This window comes from Dermochelys coriacea, chromosome 9 (genome assembly GCF_009764565.3).
Source record: "Dermochelys coriacea isolate rDerCor1 chromosome 9, rDerCor1.pri.v4, whole genome shotgun sequence".
Lineage (NCBI taxonomy): Eukaryota > Metazoa > Chordata > Testudines > Dermochelyidae > Dermochelys > Dermochelys coriacea.
In genome coordinates, this window is record NC_050076.1 from 88176501 (window position 1) to 88191450 (window position 14950).

Below are 14950 nucleotides of genomic sequence, written 5' to 3' on the forward strand. Positions count from 1 at the left end.
GGAAGGGTGTTCCAGAACTTCACTCCTCTGGTGGTTAGAAACCTTCATCAAATTTCAAGTCTAAACTTCCTGGTGGCCAGTATATATCCATTTGTTCTTGTATTCTCATTGGTATTGAGCTTAAATAACTCATCTCTCTCCCTGGTATTTAACCCTGTGATATATTTATAGAGAGCAATCATATCTCCCCTCAGCCTTCTTTTGGTTAGGCTAAACAAGCCAAGCTCCTTGAGTCTCCATGAGAAGGCTGAAGTTGGAAGGGGCCACTGAAGCACAGCGCCTGCCAGCAGAGTCCCAAGGCTGAAGGGAGGGAGCAGGGTGAAGCCCACCCCTGGAGCCCTGTAGCTCTATAGCTGATGTGGGGGGGGAGACTGAAGCCCTCCCCCAGAGTCTCTGGGCACTGTAGGGAGAGGCCACTGCTGTGCCCAGAAGGCTGACGTGGCTGCAGGAAAACCCCTTGGTGGCTGCATGCAGCCATGGTGGCCGCATTTGAGAAACGCTGATCAAGACATAGCCCTGCAGAGAGAAAGGAAAAGGAATCGATGTGGGAGGATAAGCAGGAGCTTCAGCAAGGTTCAGGGGGATGGTGATGGGATACATTTCCAGGTATCCTGAAGATACCTTTGAATACAGGGCTTGTCTAAACACCGAGTTAGTAAAAGGCAAGTCAGAGTGATTATGCAGTGCACCAGCTGCCTCACAATAACACCCATGTGGACTCTGCTACAGTACAATCAAAATCCTGGATTGTGGCTGAGTGTGCTACTGCTTTAAAGTGTAGTAGTCCTGTGAGATGCTATGTGCCAGGAACAGGTCTGGCATGAATGTTTAAAAATATCTGAAAAGTGCCAAACATCTTCACAAGTGAAAAGGAATCAGGCTTTGGATGGGAGGCAGATTGCATCAGAAAAATACTACCTGTTTGAAAGTCGGGAGACATCTTGCATAGAGGAGACCTGAGGGTGCAGAGAGGAACTGAAGGTCAAAGGACACATTTCTCTTATGACAATAGCACTTTGAATATGATTAGCAGCATTCACATTCCCAGTGGGATTAGGTATAATTAGGAGAGGAAATAGTGGCATGTTCTGTGGAAAATCTTTGTTAGTAGAAAACCTGCAAGTTCATCACAGTACCCACCTTTTTCAGCTTGTTAAAATTAATTTAACATCCATGAGGAAAAAAGAACTAGTTGAAAGTTAGCTTTGCTGCTGTGCTTTAAACAGGACACACCTTTGGATTTCACAGTCATTTCCAAAATTCGGAACTACTAATAGGACAAATTTAAAGTTCTCTCTCCCTATGCAGAAGGTCTTCTGATGTCAGCTGAAAGGCAAGCATCTGAAGAATGCAGACCCTGCACATAATGTGTATGCTCTATGGGACAGTGTATCATTACATTATTTCCACTCTTAATTGGCACCTCATTTACTTCTAAACTGTCATTGTAAAGTAGTTTCTGTCTAGATGAGTCTAAAGGAGAGCAAACATAGAATTCTGCGCACTGCGGCATATTACATTCACTTTCATTAGATGTTTGTTAAATCTCTGTGATACAGAAATAAGTAACTGTTTCACAGGATTAATGGTTGGAGGTGATTTCAATTAAATACTTGCTAAGTGCTTTAAAAGTCCTCTTCTATAGAATGCCAGGTAACGCTTTAGATTAATTAGTTCATCATGTTTGCACAGTGTTTTGGAAATGTAGAGCACTAAATAAATAGGGAGAGAGATTATTTTACTATCTGTTAGGTTTTGTCAGTATCATAGATAACTTTCTACTAGTGGAAACTTACTGGATGCTTAAAATAATGAAGTACTCATAAGTGCCAGTTAAGGTACTGTATTACTTCAATGGTATTAACAGTTAAACTGAATTATATTTGATTGTTATTTAACATTAAAGTGGGAATATGCCCATACCAAAGAACTCTGTGCAAAGAGAAAATTGTTAAGCTATTAAAATAATGGAAAGGAACAACTAAGGGAATGTAGGTAAATATCCAAATCCTCAAAGTTTTTACAAGCTCTCAAATAAATATAAATAAGTAAATTATCACAGTGCAGATTCTGAAACCAACCTTAACTCTACCTTCTCACTCTGCCCACCTGAGCATAAGGCCAGAACCCCACTTACACCCACACACCCTACATTTCTAAGGTGCACTGCAAATCACCACAGGCTCACTGCATTTGGCCCACAAACAATCATTCCATTCACCTGTCCATTATGGGCCAGAGGCACCACTATCTTGCCCCTTATTTTCCATATACAAATTCACAGACTCAACCATAGGCTCCCACTTTTAGTTTTCCCTGGGGGTGCTCCATCCCTGCTCTACTCAGGGCCCTGCTCCCACTCGACCCTTCCACAATGGCTCGTCCTCACTCTGCCTCTTCCCTCCATGCCCCACCCCCGCCCCCGGGGCCCCTACCCACTCACTGCTCTCCGCCCTCCCCAAGTCCCTCCCTGAGCTGCCGATCAACTGTTTGGCGGTGTTGCTGAACAGCTGTGGCCACTATTTATTTTCTCTGGGTGCTCCAGCACCTATGGACTCAACCCTCCCTCCCTGTTATCAAGAGACTACAGCCACCCAGCCTCCGGCTGAAAATTCCACCATGTTCTCCCTATACATCTTCCTACTTTAACTCAGAGACTACCACCATAAAGATGAAGACCAACAGCCCGCTTCTCCTCCGCCTTGTATCTTTTATAATTTACACAGGGGGAAGTAAGTGTAAAATGTTTCCATACCCACTTTACGGTCACAGGTGATTACACAAATGCAGACCCCATGTCACCATTTTTACCCAAATCACTAAGAGGGAACTAATTCTGGTGAAGAAGTCCTGCAAAAAACCTATGCAGCACTTGAATTTTCTCAATAGGGATGAGTAAAAGGTAAGCGGTGCATAGGCCTCGTGCTGGACCTCTGCACCTCTGCCCTAGTTACTGGACAACACTACTCTTGGCTTGCTTTAATGATCTCTAGCCTGAACACAGACTAAGCCCAATGGAAAAATAACTTGGGGGGGGGGGAAAGACCACATGCTACAAAATAAATGTTTTTCACCTTGGCCATGTTTGGACTCTGGTCATTAACAAGTCTCATGTTCAGGTCTACATTTTTTTAACCAGTAGGTGGCATTAGCAATTTTCACATTTGCTGCAGTGTTTATCAGAATTTTTTTTATTCAGAATACAGTATGATTCAAAACCATTTTTATCCAAAATGCCACATTATCAAAATCCTTTCCTTTTCCCCTACGCTGAAGGACAATGGGAGGGATTCAGATAATGAAGAGGTTCAGATAATAGAGCAGAGGTCCCTGGCCACGACTGCAAGGAGCCCCCAGCTGTGCTGGAGGCCACCCTGCTGCTGAATGACATCTGCAGCAGTGCATGGATCCCTCTGGAACTCTGCTGGGGGAAAGGGAGCAGGGCCCTGACGGTGGAGTTGCAGAAGGCTCCCTTTGCTACAGCAGAGCTGGTAATGCCCAATCCCTGCAGGTGCAAGGTGCGGAGAAGGCTGTAATCCTGAAGGAGCAGAGCAGAGACTCCTCTTCCCAGAACTGCAAGGAGGAGGAGCCGCCCCGCGGCTGCAGGGAAGGCTACCCGCTGCTGAATGGCTTTTCCCCTCTCTATTATACAAATAACATCTAGGTCCCCATGCTATTTGGATAATTGGGGGTATGCTGTAAATATTGATTTTTTTTTCATTTTTCTTATACCTCTAAATTGTATTCATAGGCACTGTATTTGCTGCATTCATCTAGATAGATATATCTCAAAAAGGCAATGAAAATGTACTTAAGACAACGTTATTTTTAGATGCATTTGGTCCAAACTTTCAAACCTTTTCTGTAACCATGAAGTTCAGATGTGGATTCAGACTTTCTTAGAGTTCAGGTTTGTTCAGATTCTGGGTTTTGGCTCAGTCTTTATAACAGTAAGAGTTAGTAATGAAGCTCAGGTCTGCATTTGAACTTTCCTGCATCTGGAGGGGTGTTTGAATGCAGGGCCTTCATTAAACCTCGCTCTACTTTCTAGAAAGAAAAAAAATGTATTTTACCATCCCACCCCCACCCCCATGTTCTCTCCACCTCCTCCTTAAGGACTCCTGCATATTCTGGATGGGATGTATATATATATTATAAGTTATAAGTGACATTTTTAGAGTTACAGGTGACCTTTAAGCTTTTGTGGTGTCTCCTGCGAACTGTTTTTTGTTTCCTCCTTATTTCTGTCACAAAGAATTCACCCAGCATCTGTCATCTGTAGATTTATAACGAACCCAGCATGCTATTTGCTGTGTCAAATCAGTTATTAGCAGTTTCACCAATTGCTTCTTTTTTCAGTGTTTCTTTCCATCACTGCTGCCAGCTGTGTCCTGTTTCCAAAGCTTCATATAACAGCATAAAACAGCTTGGAACAGTGAGGTAGATTTTAGCAGATTAAAGATTGCACTGTAATACTTTAGACTTAATCCTAATGCCATGTAAACTCTTTATATGCTATCTTTCCCTCAAGATTACAAAGATTTATGTAACCTTATTTTTTCACATCCAAAGGAGCTTAAAAGAATAGACATAGATTGTTCTGGGTGTTGAATAAAAGCAGTAAACCCAGATAAAGTACTTGTTCCTGAGATACTGTATTAGAACATAGCATTTTTGACTGCATGGTCATCAGATACATGAATGAATGGGGGGGGGGGGGAGGTGGAAAAGCAAGCATAATTATTCCTTGAGGGGATATTATAAATTGTACTTCATGTGCTATAATAGCTTATAATGTTATAATACATTTGCTACATAAGGAACATTAGTTTAAAAATCCTGATTTTAATGAAGCTATACAGCTTATTTAAATAAATCTTTATTCTCCCCATCTAATATTCTCATTTCCTTGTAGAATCACTGTATAAATTGAAACTGTAAGTGGAACGTAGTAGTTTGAATTAAGTAGGGCTGTTTATAACCATATGCTAAATGTAGCAGCTTCTGTAGCAGGAGTGTAAACAGAGTTATCTTCTTTAAAAGTCTTTTTTTAAAGTTTGTTATTTAAGGGTAAGAGAGTAGAGGATTTTTTTTAAAAAAAGTAAGTATTCATACAGGGTCACACGGCTCAGATTCACCATAATTTTTTCAGTGAGGTCCTATTTTTACCCAATTTTATAGATGAATTGTTTGAAAACGCAGAGATCAAATGATTTGCAATGAGCTAGTGACTTATGGCCTTTGCTCTAACCACTGCATCTCTGAGTTTGTACTCATTTACTCCCTAATATAACCTTATAGACAGTATCCATGTTTGCTAGAGCTGAAAGAAGTTACAGCAACAATGATCTTACAAATCAGTGATGCACAGAAGAGAATATTTTTCACCTTCTGGGATGAACTCTTAAAAAGTGTAATGGACAAATCATTTTCACTGTATGAATTTTACTGAATGATTATCATTATTGTCTAATCTGAATGTATACTTTGTGAGTGTTCTCCATTCAGTCTACTTTTGATGATAGGGAGAAAATTGTGATATTATTACTATCTCAGAGCATAAGATAATTGTGGTATTATTACTATCTCAGCTCCCTCCCTGTCATTCTTCAAATTTCTCTTGAAAACCCACCTCTCCTATCAGGCCATAGATTATTAGATTGAACATGAGTGAGGAGCTGTGCTCTGTGGGTTGTGATCCGATGCTTCAAGGTTTTGGCTGGACTGAACCCAGAGTTTCATGGCAAAACACCCTAGCTTTATACTTGTAAATTCCCATTTGAGTCCATGCATTTTGCGATGTCATCCTGTAATCATTATACCTTAAGTGGTGGTAATCCTTGGGTTTTCCGCTGTTATCATTTGATGGTTATTGTCGGGCTTCCCATCATTATCTCCTATTTGTTGTCTTGCCTTCCGGGGTGGTTGCCTCTCCTCTGAGGCCCTCAATGCTGCTAACATGTTTAGCATTGGATACAATGGATGTTTTCTGATTGTCCTGGTATTTACAAGTCTCTCACTGTTTCTTGACCATCTGGACATTTGTAATGGCTTTCACACCTTATCTTTTCCTGATGCATGCATTCCTCATTCACACAAACAATCTCTCACAGAGAAGACAGCAATATTTTATATTCAGCAGAATACATTGTAAATTAAACTTCACTAAATCTTGTGGTCAAAACAGTTTACATTGTGGCTCAGGCCTTTAACATTCCTTTAATCTAATTAACAAAGACACAATACAAGATCGTGTCTTTTACTCACTAAACCTTAAACCAAAGAAATGACTAGAGGGAAGTTTATAATGCATATAGGAAACAAGATCCCAGTCTCAGAGGGTCAATCCTTTCTGTTGTTCAAAAAGGGTGGCTGGCAGAATTAATTCAAAGTTTACATCAATTTTTATAGTACAACTATAAAATCCTGTCCCTATACATGTTCTATATAGTCCTGTAGAAGCAAGTGGTATTACATAGTTTATTATGATGTAGCCTTTTTGTGATCATGATCATATACTTTTTGGGAAATGGCACATGTAAAAATACACAACCACAATAGATACATGTGTATCATTGTCTGCTATTGTGTATTACCCAATGTATGCCAGACAGATTCCATGAAAGTCATTCAAGATACATCTTGAATATGGCTTCTTCAGAGCCCTGGCATTCACTGAATCCCTTACATAGCTCCGATAAATCAGGTCCAGTAGAGCCCTGTCTCTACTCATGCATCACTTTATGAGGATGTTAAAAAATGTCTGACACCATATTGCGCTATTTGAGAAGTATGATTGTAATGCATATGTGTAAAGGGGTGAAATATAAGTTCTGCAAGCAACCTCATTTTTACATTGCATGTATTTTGTGTGCTTAATCATGCAAATCATAATCAGTTTTTTAATGGGATTTCCTACATTTCTTAAAATAAAAAATAAATCATTCCGCATCATGTAATTAGATAGCTAAACAACATCAAAACACTCTCGCCAGTGAAAAGTGTGCATTGACTGCTTCATTCAGGGCCCAGTCCTGGGAGGTGTTGATCACCTCTAAGTCCTTTACAAGTTCAGGCACTCAATACAGCTTAGAAAATCACCTGACATAAAACTGAGCTATTATTCAATGTGCTGCTACTATACTTTGTAAATGTCTGAGACAGATTTTTTCACACTGTGACATTAAGTTAACCATGTGCACGTGCAGTGGATTCTTCTTGTGCTTAGAACACTGGTAAGAGTGCTAAAAATCTCACCCTCAAAATATTGCATATTCACGAAGAGTGATTTTAAAACCCTTACAGTTAATCCAGACCACAACCAGAACACTCGATATGGGCTATTACATTTCACCTATCTAGTTCCATTTTAGCATTAAAGCTTGTTCAAAAAGGATTGTAAGAATTTTTGTAATTCATGTTTTAAATGAATTTTGTTCAAAGTTCTGCTCTATTCCCTTCTCCCCACAGTCACATCTAAGCAGAGACCATGGATGAAAAACTTCAGCTTGATGAGTTAAAAGTTTCATAAAATTACAAGCGACTAAAAAGAGGGGTTATAATGGTGACACTTAAGCAACTTTATCTATGGCTAACATTTAAGTAGGACTCCATTTATAATAATAATAATAAAAATAAAATAATAATAATAAGAAGAAACATTGTAGATAGGAAAGATCTAATTAGGTAATCTAAAATCCTGGTCCATGCCTTAGTCAATTATCACCTGGAATACTATAAACACCTCCTCTTTAGACCTTGCTCCATTCTATCCAACATACAGTTCCCAAAATCATCTTCTGTTCCACCTGTTCTCAGCATGCATCTCCCTTCACTCTCCTTCTGCATCCAATTCTAACTATACAACCTCACATTCAAGAGCTCTACAGAACTCTGCCTCCACTTACCACACATCCCAGTTCTCAACACCTACCGCATCCGTCTTGATCCCTATGCCCTGCCCAAGTTTCTCTTGATAGCTTCCTTTGTCTGTCTTATCTATTGAATTCTCAGTTTCTTTCCTGCAGCCCTTGACACTTGGAACAGGTGCCCAATATAATATTTTCCAATTGCATTCCCTTTCTGCCCTGAAAACACATCTGGGGACTGGCCCCATCCCACTCAGAATTTTGATTGCTCTCTCTGGTAACATTTTATGACAAATGAGTCCAATTCTATTCCCATTCAAGTGAATGGGAACTTAACTATTGATTTGACAGGATCAGGCTCTTAGGAGGCAATCCCTTTGAAGCAGAGACTTTGCTAGTTATTCTGAACTCTTAAATATTGTACATAATGTATATTTTGTATAGCTATGGAAATAGTATTTTAGAATAGATCATTCCATGCCTATTGCAGATTTGTTCACAGCAAAGTGTATTTTCCAAAACTTTGTTCAATCTAGTTACAGTGCCAGATACTCAGCTGGTGTAATTCAAAATAGCTCCATTTACTTCAATGGAACTATGCTGATGTAACCTGGTCATGATTTGGCCCATAACCACTAATCAATGGGTTTTCCACTTCTGTTATTGAGACTAATCCGAAATAAATCTCCCCATATGGGAGCTTCTCCAACATTCTATAAACAAGATAGTATTTTATTATTAACAACAATGTCAAAGTCCCATTTGAGAGTGAAAATTATCCAACTGGCTATTTTCTTTATGATTCTGATTGTTCTCTGAAGAGACAGAAAAAATCTAAATACAACAACTTAAAATGCATCTTGCATTTCAGAAGAGGCCTAGAAGACAGTGAGTTGTGATTTTTTTTTCCCTTGGAAGTTAGCCAAAATTATTGTGTAGAGAGAACAACCCTAGACTCTGAGTCCCAAAGCCATGTTCAAGTTGTTCGGTCTAAATTCCACATCTAGAATCAATGTTCAAAACAACCAGGGCAGCCAACAGCATTGTGAATAACTCGTGACACTTTTGAGTTTTTAAAATATTTTTGTTGCACTGGAGATGTGTAAAGCACATATTTACATACCGCTCTGCTCTCTCGTATGTCAGTGTCTGCTCGTTCAAGGTTCTAAAATGTCTGTATTTGCCAATATTTTCTAAGTGAAATCAGAACTGAAGTATTACGTGGGTGGGCAGTCGCTCTATTAGAAAAAGGAAATGCTTCAAGTTGTAACATGTCTGACAAACTCAGAGTTACAGTTTAGTTGCTGCAAAGAGTCCTGTGGCACCTTATAGACTAACAGACATATTGGAGCATAAGCTTTCGTGGGTGAATACCCACTTCGTCAGATGCATGTAGTGGAAATTTCAAGAGGCGGGTATAAATAGGCAAGCAAGTTTATTTGCTGAGTTTACAGTCTGAAGGCCAGATCCTAATCTGTTGTAACTCAGCATAACTCTATTGTATTCAATGGAACTACCCTGATTTACACCATCTGAGCCCCAAGACATCTAATAAAAAACTCTGACAGGTGTTTAAAGCTATTAGCAGCATAATCCTGAAAGTAGCTGTGTTTATCTAAAATTGTGTACGCCAAATTCTGTTCTTTGTTATACCTATAAACCCTTGCTGAGGTAGGAACAGAAAGCTTAACTCGGTCCTTCAGTAACCCTTTTAATATTCTTTATTGCTGCAAAAGTATATCTTTTAACAACAAAATGTAATAGAATAGAACCGTGGGAGCTTAGACCCTTAATCTTAACTATGGGTAGAAATGTGCTGGGAACAGGGAATTCACTGCTCACAAGTTGGAGTGATATCAGCCATTGAATGCAATTACCCATGTTGAATAGAGGTGAAAATAATGGGAAGGATTTTATTTCAGATAAAATTTTACAAAATTTATAATTGTTATTTCTGTTTGTTTTCTTTTCTTTTCACATACACCCCTCTTATTTCCTGATGATCACCACCTTAAATTATAGGTACATCAGAATTTTTAATATATTCAAACTGTGGTAGTATGTCTTTAGTTATCACATTAATCCAAGTTGCATAGCTAGAAAAGCAAAATCTTTCCCCAAGATTCACAAATTCTTCTCTAAGACGGAAATCACTAAATTTCATCTGAATTTGTTACCCAAGTTTTGGGCTCTGCTCTAATTTGTAATATTAAATCTTTGAAAACCATTATGTTCCTATTGTAAAATGTATATTGAATTCTGTCTGCTTCCCAATTCACATCATGTGCAAAGCATATGGAGGATTTTAATCTAAATTGCTTTATACCCTGAATTACAGCAGAAACCACCAGACCCATTGTATGTGTAGTGATGGCGCTTTAAAAAGAAAAAGTTAATAAACATGCAATCTTATCTTAGTATCTGCAGTGTTGCCTTCTGCTTCCCTATACTTACTAAAGGAAATACTTTGAATATGGCAAATACCAAGGTTATCTTGCTGCAAATATCTCAGGCATTTAAACTTTTTAAGGCCCACCCGCATTTGAGTGTGTGTGAGATAGTGATATGCTATTCCGCAGTGTTGATTTCCTGTATTTGCTAGTCTTTGGCTTAAAGGAGGGCTGTGCTGTTCAGCATATCTCTAGCTTGGTTACTGATGTGTAATATTTTGAGTGTGAATGGGAGCTCTTGGAAACTGTTCCCTTCTGCCCTGGCTTACCCCTTTCCTCCATGTTTTGGTGTTGCCTTGTTTGCAGATTGTTCTCTCTCCCTTTGGTTAAGGAGAGATTTAAGAATCAGATGTGATCTCAAGGGAGCCTGAGCCTTTCTTTTGGACTGAAAAGCTCTTCAAACAGGACTCAGTCCATGAAGATGACATTTATCACTGTCTGAATTTCCACTGAGTTTTTTCTATACAGATGTAAATTTAACATTATCTGGCCTTTAAAGGGAGACCTCTTGATAGCAAAACAAAAATAGAAAGGAACCAATGGGTTATAGCAACACAAACCATTTGAACACATTCTGCTGGTTTACTATTGTATATGAAAACACATAAAAAGATTACAGCTGGTCCTCATTATTTTCCAAGAGAAGTGGGCGACAGGTGGGAATGTTTGATTTCTCTGTACTTCTTGAATTGCTTCAGCACGGTGCTTACTGGGTGGGCAAAATCACAGAGAAGCAGAACAGGAGAGAGAAAAGCATCTGGCACACAAAGCATTGTCTCTTAATATCCAGTATCTCAAAAATGATTTTTATAGAGAGAAAAAGAAAATGTTGAAGTATTTTTTACGACAAACAGGCTCATTTCAAAAAGTGGAATTTCATTATCTTTTCACAAGTGTCTGGAAGCCTTTGACAACAGTTCCATAACTACACGCAGAGAGATATATGAAATGAAACACTTAACATTTTATCAACCAGTACAAGAAAAATAAAAGTCTAGTTTGCTATTTTTAAAAATGAGTGAATACTGAAAAATGCCTCCAACTCTAGTTGGCAATGTTTGGCAATTTATTCAAAATATCTAAGAGATGGAATGTGGTGCTATTCTGCCTCCTTTGTCCCTGTGAGCTGGTGTGACAGATGGGGTGTTGGACCAAGTTCACTGGATCTGGCAGGATGGTGAGCCAGCTCCTCTTGCCTGAGTCTCTATGGCACTTACATTCTGGGCTATGAAGGGTGTTAGTTTCAGTCCCACTGGGGTATGCAGGTTTTGCCCTTAAACTTAGTGGGGTCAGCTAGTCCTGGCCAGTGGTGGATTAGCCACTGGGCCAACGGGGCCTGTGCTCAGGGGTCCCGGCCAATTGGAGGGTTCCAGAAATAGGGCATCCCCACGCCCTGATCCGCTCCACCCGCATGCACCCTGACCCCGTAGGTGCGTCAAGCAGGCAGAGCTGGGCAAGCCCCCACACCCCGCCACCATTTCCCCAGCAGGAGCGCCATGGGGGGGCAAGAAGAGGGGACCCCATTTGCTCTGGCCCAGGGCCCCACAAAACAGTAATCTGCCTCTGGTCCTGGCACTCAGGGGATCTGGAAACCCCTTTAGTTCTAAAGTCTCTCAGGGGTTAGTAGGGGTACTCAGGCCCACTCAGGCCACTGGGTTCCAGCGCAGGGCCCTTAAACCAGGCCGGTAGAATCGGGCCTCAGCAATTCCTCCTGCTGTGCTCTGAGCTCCTTTCTAGTTCCCTTGGTTTCTGTAGGATTCTCCAGCCTGTAAATCGAGTCATTATCCCTTCTCTAGTTCTGTGACTTCTCACCAGCTTGCTGGCCGGAGTTTTCTTCTCCAGCCTGCTTGCTCCTCTGGCAGCCACCCCAGCTCTCTGCCTCTCAGCTCTTCTGTTTCCCCAGCAGTTGTGAGGCTGCCAATCTGCGCTGGCCAATAGTTCCTGCATTAACCCCTTGGTTGCCCGTCCAGCATGGGATATATACATCCCATCACAGTCCCCTAAATATAAAGAAAAATACATTCTTCTTCTTCAAGTGATTTGCACGTGTGCATCATACTCTTGAAGACTGGAGAGTACAATGAAAATAATCTGGTCAAGTGACAGTAACTCTATTATAACTTAAAACAACACAACAAGATATGTATGCCGATAGGAAATGCTGGGAGCATTGAATGCAGGGGGGCCAATAGCTGCTGCCCTGAGCTGTCATCAGACTGGCCCTTCTTTTAGTGTTTGGATCATGAGTAACCCCCATTGGCTCTTATAGTATAGGATCAGGGCCTAACTGCTTAAGGCCTAACTACCCAAGGCACTGATGGTAGATTTGCATGATTTCAGGGACTGTATCCCTGTGCAGGCTACTATATGAGGAAACCCTGAACCTTGCCACAAGAGTCTGAGCATCTTTGAAAATCCAGTCCCTTATGGCGCACAAAATGGATTGATGCCTAATTTGCAGGAAAGCATATTAACTCATCTCCCAATTTCTGTGACATTGGGAGGTCCCGTGCCCCTAGTCAACCCCTTCCAAAAATCATTCTAAAATCCCCAGGGGGAATCATACTTGCTTTCAGGAGAAGTCACCCAAAGTTGTGATTCAGAGAGCGAGAGAGAAGAGGGGAGGATGGTGAAAAACATTTAATTAATTTTACCCATAACATATGCTGATTTGTTCATGCACTTAATCCTGCCATCTGCAAAACACCCTGATTACCTGATGCCAACACATAACTCAATGTACCTTCTTGTAAAGTGCTTTGAGATGAAAGGGGAAATTTAAGAGTTAAGTATTAATATTATTATTGTATACACACACAAAACCACAGCTGAATTTAACACTATTCATCCATCGCATAGTTCATATGGGAAGGAAGTCTTGATATAGCAATGCTAGCTCTTCCAGGAAGTTCCACATCACAATCTTTTGGAGGTGCAAAGATTGACCTTGTAAAGGTACCATAGTTGTGCTTTTGGGGTTGATGATCAACATTCCTTAGCACAAGGTGTTTAATAGAGTCTTTGTACTTCTGTATCTTCCAACCACTGATTTAAAAGCATTTTACAGTAATTGATTAATCAATCTCACAACATCCCTTTGAGGTAGGTAGGTAAATATTATTAACCCCAATTTACAAGTGTGGAAACTGAGATTCAGAGAGGATACTTGGTGAAGTCACTGATCAAGTCAATAGTACAGCCAGGAACCGAACCCAGATGTTTTTACTCCTTGTCCTGTGTTCTAAGAGCTAGACAATTTTCCTATTGTATTCTTCACTAAAAAATACCAATAGTCAAGGTGTCAAAAGAGTTAAGACATCCTACATGGCCAGCAAGCAAACAGATTATATTATTATTAATTCTGAATCACAAAGGCACAATTTTTCTACCCAATAAGGAAGATCATCTACAAATGTGAACCCAAGGTGCACAGCATGCAGTATCCCTTATTGGTATAAAATGATTCAGCTCACATTTTCATATTTTTCAAAAAGAGGCAGCATAAAGTGTAAACTTAATCTGCCTTCAACAGGGTTTATGAATTGTATCAGCTTCTCAACTCCACTCCTTCTGCTGTTGATCACCTCCTAGGGAGGTTCTCATTCACCAGACAATAATTATATCAGAATCTGCTGATATTTAATTCAGAATAGCATTGTCATCATTTGTCCTGATATCACATATTGGAAATTTTTCTCTATATATTATATATAAATGTAAATAGAATCCTTTTCTACAAATAGAATGCCATCCCATAATTCGAAAGTAGACTGTTGAGGGGGACTGTTCCTTCCGTGTGAAGCAGCACAGAACACACGTGATGTCCCTATGCCTCATACCCAGGCTCATTTATAGATAAAGAAAAAGACCAGTCTCAGAGAGAACTTTTAAAGCCTGATGGATTCTAGCATTATGTTCTCTTTCTATATATTCCCTAATCCCAATTAGGATTCACACCTCAGACTCCTATGCCCATGCAGATTCCAGTTAGTTCGGCCAGACCCACAGGGGCTTAGGGGCCCAAGCAAGTGGGTCCTGATGTAGAATTTGGGCATGTGTGTGTGTGAGAGAGAGAATCACCTGAGCAGTGATGGATGAGTAGAGGGTAGTGTATTGAGAGTAGTGTCTGCTGGGGGTGCTTCTGCTGCTTCTTGTTTCCTTAAACTCAGGTTTGTGAGGGGGAGGGAGCAGGGGAAGATTCCGGGGCAATGAGGGGGACAGCTGGGAGGAGAGGGAGACAGACCAGGGGCTCTGGCACCCTGAGAGGTCTTGGTCTTGCAGCCAAGGGCATATTGGAACCTGTCCAGTGTGGGGTTCAAGAAAGCCTTAGCAGCTGAAGGAACTGGAGTGCCTGCCTCAGCCACAGGATATGAGGCGCTACCAGGTATTATTTCAAGACTAGGGATGGTACCACAGTGCTCCTGCACCTCATGAGGGGGTGGCATTTTCAATGCGTTTCCTATGGCTCCATGGGCTTGCTACATTTTCACTCAGAGGAATGCCTGCTGTACAACAGTAGAGAGATGGAAGAAAACTTCACACTAAACTATTACTCAGGTAAGTTCCAGATATACTTTGATAGAGAGGCACGATCAAGGATTTTTAAACCCATAGTTTGACCTCACTTTAAAT